Genomic DNA, 7,932 nt, shown 5'->3' on the forward strand with positions numbered 1-7,932 from the left:
GTCAATTTCTGACACGTTACTAATAGGAAATTAGTAACATCCAAATTAATAACACGCGGCACACGTTACTAACCTTTAGTAACGTGTCAAGCCTATTGACACATTACTGATGTGGTATTTTGTGATAAAAAATATCAATTATAAAAATAACCACTCGTAATAGGACAAATCTTTGTAGGATACGACTATAGAGAGGGTGTCGGACCTCAAGGACTGTAGAGGTTTTGTTATCAAATTCGAAAGATTAAAATTAACTTAATTAAAAAGAGAATTGATTTGATTTTCTTTAAAACTAAAGTGCATGAAAATAAAAGCGATTTAAAATAAGAGAGAGAGTGTAGGGTATTAACTTCACCTCTATCCGCACAACAATGGCTAATCATAATTAATCCTAGAAATTCATTCTATGCATGTTATTGATAAGTGCTAAAATATTCATATTTTCAGCCCTTAACTTGCATGTTTTAATCCTTTGGTTTTGGTTAATTAGGTCATTTTAATTCTTTTTTGCGTTTTTTCATACTTTTGTAGGCTTTTGGAAGAAAATGAAGTAAATCTAGATGATTTGGGCTAAAAAGCAGAAGATGGGAAAATTGGGAGCTCTCTGACATTGCGATCGATCACAGGGTATCTGCGATCGAGCCCAGTACCTAAGAAGATCAAACACAAATCAGGCCAGGAGCGATCGAGTGCATGACAGAAGAAGGATCAATCGTAGACCTGTGATCGAGCGCACACGGGTTGCGATCGATCACACCTGTTCGCATGAGACACATCAAGTGGCAGCCAGAATGTCTTTCTTTCCATATTAGGGTTTTCCAACTACCAATTGTAATAGGTTTTGAAACCCTACAAAATCCCTAGGTTGACTACTTTGTCAAGGACTTTTAAAGCCTATAAATAGACCCTTAAGCCTCTAGAATAGATATACTTGGTAAGGAGAAGAATAGGAACTCTTCAAGTTCAAGTCTCAGGTTTATTCTTTTCCTATCTTTTCTTTTCTTTATGAAGATGTTTAACATCAATTTTATGTGTAGCTAATTTAATTAGTAGGGCTAGATTGAAGCCCTAGTTATGTTTAGTTAATATTTTAATATTGGCGCCTTTGTAATGATCTTGTTGTGCTATTTAACTTGATTAATACCTACTTGCATGAATTCCTCATATGTGTGTGCCTGATCAACATATGCATGTGGTATGGACTAGTTAGTTAAATCAATTTGGATGACCGAGTCCTGGGTTTAATAGAAGTAACAAAAGAATCCACACCGATTCTTGGGTTAGTCAACATGGGGAACCGGGAGTATATGCTATGCCCTAGGCCTCATGTGTTTGTCGATTTCCATAGAGTATATGTTTTTCTAAGGAACAACTTTGTATACACCATGCTAAATCCCTTAGAAAGGAAAAGAGTTAGAGTATACATCATGCCTAACTCGTTGCTTAGGGAAATCTATAGCTTAAGGAGTATACGCCATGCCCTTAGGTTGACAAACATTAGATATGCATAACATGATCAAAGCATTGGCATATTGTTATATTAGCTAAATATAATTAGTGGTAGATATCAAAGCCCTACCTTTTATTATTATCACTTAGACAATCAATCTTTGTTTTACTTAAGGAATTTATTTTTAAGCAAAAAATCAGCAATCTTTGTGGGAATGATCCTGTACTTACACCATATACTATTATGCTGACCTTGTGCACTTGCGGGTAAAACGTACAATTATTTACCTATTAATTTAGGTAGATATTTGCACAACAGTTATAAATAAACAAAAAACTACCTTATTAGAGAATAAGCATAATTTATCTTTGGCTGGCATAGATCGTCTACCTAACTACAAAGATGCAATACGACCTATCTTCCCTAGGTATAAATTATCAAATTCTTTAACATGATACATACAATCAATAAACAAGTGTAACCCATCTTTAGTTGGCACAGACTGTCTACCTAAATTACACTAAACTAGGGTGTAGTACAATTCAGCTTTCCTAGGCATAGCCTATCAAATCCTATTGATCAGATGTCAATTAAAGCCATTGTATAATCATCATCCTCATAATCACAGAAAACAAGAATTATTTGAGATCAACAAAAGTAAAATACTTTTTAAGACAAGAGAAGAATTTCACAAATATTGATTTTGGAATTTAAGAACAATTGTATTTAATAATTAAGAATAGAACCAAAAGGTAGCAATTCTTATAGTTATACAATTAGCATGCATAAATTGAAAATCTAGAAATTAAATACAATCAAACCATTGTGCTTGGATAGGGTTACATCAACACCCCACGAAGGGGTTTAGCCGTTCATGATATGCTAAGCTCCAAAGACAAATTTATGATTTCTAGTTCTAGGAAGCGGTGTGACTGTTTACAATGTTTAGAGGCATACTTATAGGGATTAGGAGAACCTTAAAAACCCTAGAAACCCTTGGAAAATCGGAGGTCAGTCTCCCAGTCCAATTGGGAGACTGAAAACCAATTCCAAGCTGTAAAAGGATTCTTGCCATGCACTGTACGCTTGTGCCCGTGTACGTCCGTGTGCGCGCGAGCGCAGGTGTGCGCTTGATCCTGGGCTGCATGCGCTCGATCCTAAGTCCAGAATGCTTCTAGCTTTTGCCTTTTTAGCCCGATTTTCAATGGTTTGCCAAATAAAACCTAAAACATAAAAACAAAATAAAAATCAAACAAATAACAATGCTAAGGAATTAACATATGCAAATTAAGGGGATTGAATGTGCAACATTCGGCGCTTATCACACCCCCAAACTTACATATTCCTAGTCCCTTAATACAAAACAAAAAATAAACCGAAAAACAAAATGATAAATCCATCTTTTGTGGGATATACGATTGCATTTAGTGTATGCAACAAGCCTTTTAAACCCCTAGGCATTCCCTAGAGGACGAGTGAAGTCTCGTGAGGGTTTTCCAAGAATGATACCCACAAACATTTTCATTATTATGTCATTCAAAAGCATCACAAAAATAATGGTTCTCATTCATTAGCAAGCTTAAAATTATAAACTTCATTTTCAAAATTCCAAGGAATTTACAAGTCAAATCACTTATAAATGGCAGATTGAGATACGCAAATTTCAATTAGTGCAAAGTGAACTAACACATAATTATGAGGCTTCAAAATAATTTCAATATGAATAAATCAACATCTCAGAATTCATTGGACTTCATATCAAATGAAACAACAAAGGCATGCATTTTTTTTTTTTTTTTTGTAGGCTTTGCAATGCTTAGCTTCCTTAAGCTTTCTAGTTGACCCATGTATCGAGTGTTAGGCCAATGTCTCCCAAACCAAATGGCTTTAGGGCACTAGGTGTAAAGACACCCCCAAAGACTTATTAACTGGAATCAAAAAGGCTACGAAGCTAAGATAGCCATTTATTAATCAACCAAAAAATTTCACTTTTTGATGAGGAATACTCATTGCTTAATGAGGCAAGAGGTCCGATTACTCAGCGAAAAATTCAAACTTGATTTTTTATTTTTATTTTTATTTTTTTTATATAGCATGCCAAAGTTATTCTTCCAATATGTCACCCAACAGAATTTAAGACATTGAAAACAAACATAATTGGTCTCAAAATTCATACCTCACAGACATTAGCTAGTGTGCTCAAGATAGATTTAAATTGAAACGAGAAGCATCTCATGTTGCCAAAAGTAAGTAACAAGATTCAAAATTCCTAAGTCATATGATCATGTGTTCATAACATTAAGCCTATCAATGAAATTTAAACCAGAATCAAAGCTCAACCATATGCTTAAGAATGACATAACAACAAAAATGGACCGTGTTTTGTTTTTCTATACCCCCAAACTTGAATCATACATTGTTCCCAATATATGTATAGAACTAAAGAATAAGATCAAGTGTATAGGAATACCTGAATGAGCAGATGGGGGCATATCATACCCCCAAACTTGAATGCAAAAACACATGTCCTAAAAAAAAGGTGATACTCCAAACAAATACCAATCAAGTGCATACATTGTTGTAAAAATGTAATCAAATAATGAAGCAACAATGGATAAAATAAACCTGGATGGAGATCATGTACCCTGGTGAATTGAGGAGTCGAGCACACTGGGCCTGTACTCGATCCTATGAGGTATTTCTCAATTGAAGTACAAGTTCCTATGGATCTTGCCTCGATCCTTTAGAAGCCCAAGCAAGCTCTTCTATCCCTTTTTCTTTATGATCATGTAGCACTCCACAAGGAAGAGGATTTCTTTTAACATCCCAAAACTGCTTCTCTCAGCTAATAGGTCTTGATGCTCCTTATGACGATGTTCAGGGTGTTTGTCCTGAACTGGTTTCATTATCAACCTCTTGTCTCTATGGGAGTTCTCAAAAACTGGGTAGCTAGGGAATTTGCCAAAAAAATTTCTACCCCAATGAAATCTACTTCAGCAACCTCTGAATGAAATATGTACCCTGTGGGGTTGTCATCAGGTGGTGGAGTACTTGAAGTGAGAGGCATAGGTTCCGGTGGGTTGCCTCATGATGGGGCTTCAGATAGAGGATCAGGAGGTGGGTCTTCAACAGTTTTTCCAATGTCCTCCAAGAAGAAACATGCATTCTAATCAGGCGCATTCTGGAAGGCATTGAAGATGTTCAATCTGATCTTCATATTCCCAAAAGACATCTTCATTACTCCGGTCCGGCAATTGATGTATGCATTAGCTATGGCGAGGAAAGGACACCCAAGGATGACAGGAATCTGCTTCTCTGGATTTAAGACAGGTTCTATGTCTAGAACTATAAAGTCAACTGGATAGTAGAACTTGTCCACCTAGATAATGGCATCTTTCACAATTCCACGGGATTTCTTAATCAAGCGGTCAGCCAATTTCAAGACAATACTTGTCGATTTCAATTCCCCTAAGTCCAGTTTTTGATATACCGAGTATGGAAGCAAATTAACACCACCTCCTAAGTCAAGGAGAGCTCTCTCAATCTCAGTGTTTCCGATGATGCACAAAATGTTAGGCGCTCCAGGGTCTTTGAACTTTGGAGGAGTGTTATGCTAAATCGGAGAGCTTACTTGCTCGGTGAGAATGGCCTTCTTGGGAATGTGCTTCCGATTCTTCCTCTTTTGACTGCACAAATCCTTGAGAAATTTTGCATAGGCTGGAATTCGCTTGATGGCATCAAGGAGTGGGATGTTTATTTGAACCTGCTTGAAGGTTTCCACCATGTCTTGTATCTTCTCTCCTTGTTTCCTGAAGTGGGAGAGTGCCTTAAGCCGCTCTGGGAATGGGACCTTAGGCTCAGATGGTACCTCAGGAGTGGGGGCAGATTATGAAGATGCCTCGATGCTTACTTGTTTACCCTTGTCCTGATGCAGATTCTGTGGGGCCTCAATTTGTTCATCCTACTTTTCTTCCACATGATTGTCAACCAGTCATCCTCTTCGCAATGTGGTGACGGCTTCAACTTGCTCCAGATGAGACGTGCTTCCTTCTACCATGTATAGTCCCCTAGGGTTGGTCACTGGCTGACTTGGAAGCTTCCTTTATCCCTCCTATTGAGGGCATTGGCAAGTTGTCCGACTTGAGCTTCTAGCTTGGCAATGGATTGGGAGTGTGAGTTCATTGTCTCCTGTTGAGATTTCACAGTCTGACTTATCTGGCCCACTTGGCCAGTCAACTCGCTCATCATTTTCAGGATTCGATCCTCAAAATTAGAATCTGATCAAGGAGGTGGTGCGGCCTAGTATTGTTGCTGTGGAGGCCGGTAAGTGGAATGAGGTTGGTAGGGCTGCCTGTTGGATTGAGCTTGATTGTGTGGCACTGGGGCTGAGTTGCCTGAATTTGGATTATTCCATGAGAAGTTGGGATGATTTTTCCACCCCAGTTGTAGGTATAGGAATACAGATCATTACCCAGTCTTGAGAAAGCTGCATTAACCTGCTCATTAGAAACATCAGTATAATTTCCAGCAATAGGGCAGTCATTTACATGATGCAGAGGACTAGAACAGAATGAGCATGGTTCATGTAGTGTATGCATATGAGCAGTATTAGGAGCAAAACCAGCAGTCATCCATTGGTCTAGTTTCTTGGGTGGCCATGTTTGTGGAATGTTCTGCTTCAAAAAGACTCTCAGTCTTTGGTGCTTTGCATGCTGGTGCCCTCCGTCTAGTGGAAACCTACTGAAGAGAATTATTACTCAAATTTTCAAACATAGACCATGCTTCATCTCCACTTTTCAACATGAATGTTCCCCCACAAGATGCATCTACCATATTTCTATTGGACTCGATCAAACCATCATAGAAACTCTGCACTAGATGCCATTTTGGGATAGCGTGGAGTGGGCATGATCTAAGCAAGTCCTTCAGCCTGTCCCAGGTCTCATGGAAATGTTCTCCCTCATATTGGGAGAAGCTAGTGATAGCTCTCCTAGTGTCATTGGTCATTCCTATGGGAAAATAATTGTATGTTTTACCCGCAAGTGTAGAGGTCAACATAGTAGTATAGAGTGCAAGTACGAGGTCATTCCCACAATGATTGCTAATTTTGCCTAAATTTAATTCCAAAAGTAGAACAAAATAAAGATTGAATTTCGATGTGATGATAATAAAAAGGTAGGGCTTTGATATCCACCAGTAATTATATTTAGATAATATGCCAATGTTTTGATCATGTTATGTATATCTAATGTTTGTCAACCTAAGGGCATGGGTGTATACTCCTTAAGCTACATATTTCCCTAAGCAATGAGTTAGGCATAGGTGTATACTCTAACTATTTTCTTTCTTAAAGGATTTAACATGGGTGTATACTAAGTTGTTCTTTAAGAAAGCATATATTCTGTGGAAATCGACAAACACATGAGGCCTAGGGCATGGGTGTATACTCCCGATTCCCCATGTTGATTAATTCAAGAACCCGGTATAGATTTCTTTTGTTACTTTTATTAAACCCAGGACTCAGTCATCCAAATTGATTTAACTAACTAGTCCATACCACATGCATATGTTGACCAGGAACACACATATGAGGAATTCATGAAAATATGAATTAATCAAGTTAAATATCATAATATGATCATCATAAGGGCGCCAATATTGAATATTAACTAAACAAAACTAGGGCTTTAATCTAGCCCTACTAAATAAATTAGTTACACATAAGTTTGATGTTAAACATCTTCATAAAATAAAATAAAATAAAGGAAAATAATAAATCCGAAACTTGAACTTGAAGCGCTCCAATTCTTCTCCTTGGAAAGTGTATTTTCCCCAGCTCTCCCCCATTCTCAAGGTTTAGGGTTCTATTTATAGGGCTTTAGAAGTCCTTGTTACACTAGTAAACCTAGAAAATTCGTAGGGTTTTCCTCCTATTACAAGTGGGAGTTGGAAAACCCTAATATGAAAATACTAGCAATTTGGCCGCACTCTTGATCTGTCACCTGCACACAGGTGCGCTCGATCGCATATGGCCGCTTCATGCTTTGTCTTCTCTGGTAGTGCGCTCGATCGCACCGTCAGAGGCTCCAACATTTCCCATTTTCTCTCTTTGAGCCCAAATCTTCCATATTTACTTCATTTTCTTCCAAAAGGCTACAAAAATAAGGAAAACACAAAAAGGAACTAAAATGGCATGAATTAACTAAAACTAAAGGATTAAAACATGTAAGTTAAGGGCTAAAAATATGAATATTTTAGCACTTAACAGAAAATACTTCTTAAGAAATTCTTGTTGCAATTGAGCCCAAGAAGTGATGGAGTCAGGTGCTAAGGATTGGAATCAATGTTTGGCTTTTTCCTTAAGGGAGAAAGGAAAGAGACGCTTCCTTAGGGCGTCCTCAGTGAATCCCGTTATTCTAACTATAGAATAGATTTTTTCAAAATTACTGAGGAAATCCTAAGGGTTTTCAATGCTAGGCTCT

This window comes from Corylus avellana, chromosome 6 (assembly GCF_965113065.1).
Source record: "Corylus avellana chromosome 6, dhCorAvel1.hap1.2, whole genome shotgun sequence".
NCBI classification, from domain to species: domain Eukaryota; kingdom Viridiplantae; phylum Streptophyta; class Magnoliopsida; order Fagales; family Betulaceae; genus Corylus; species Corylus avellana.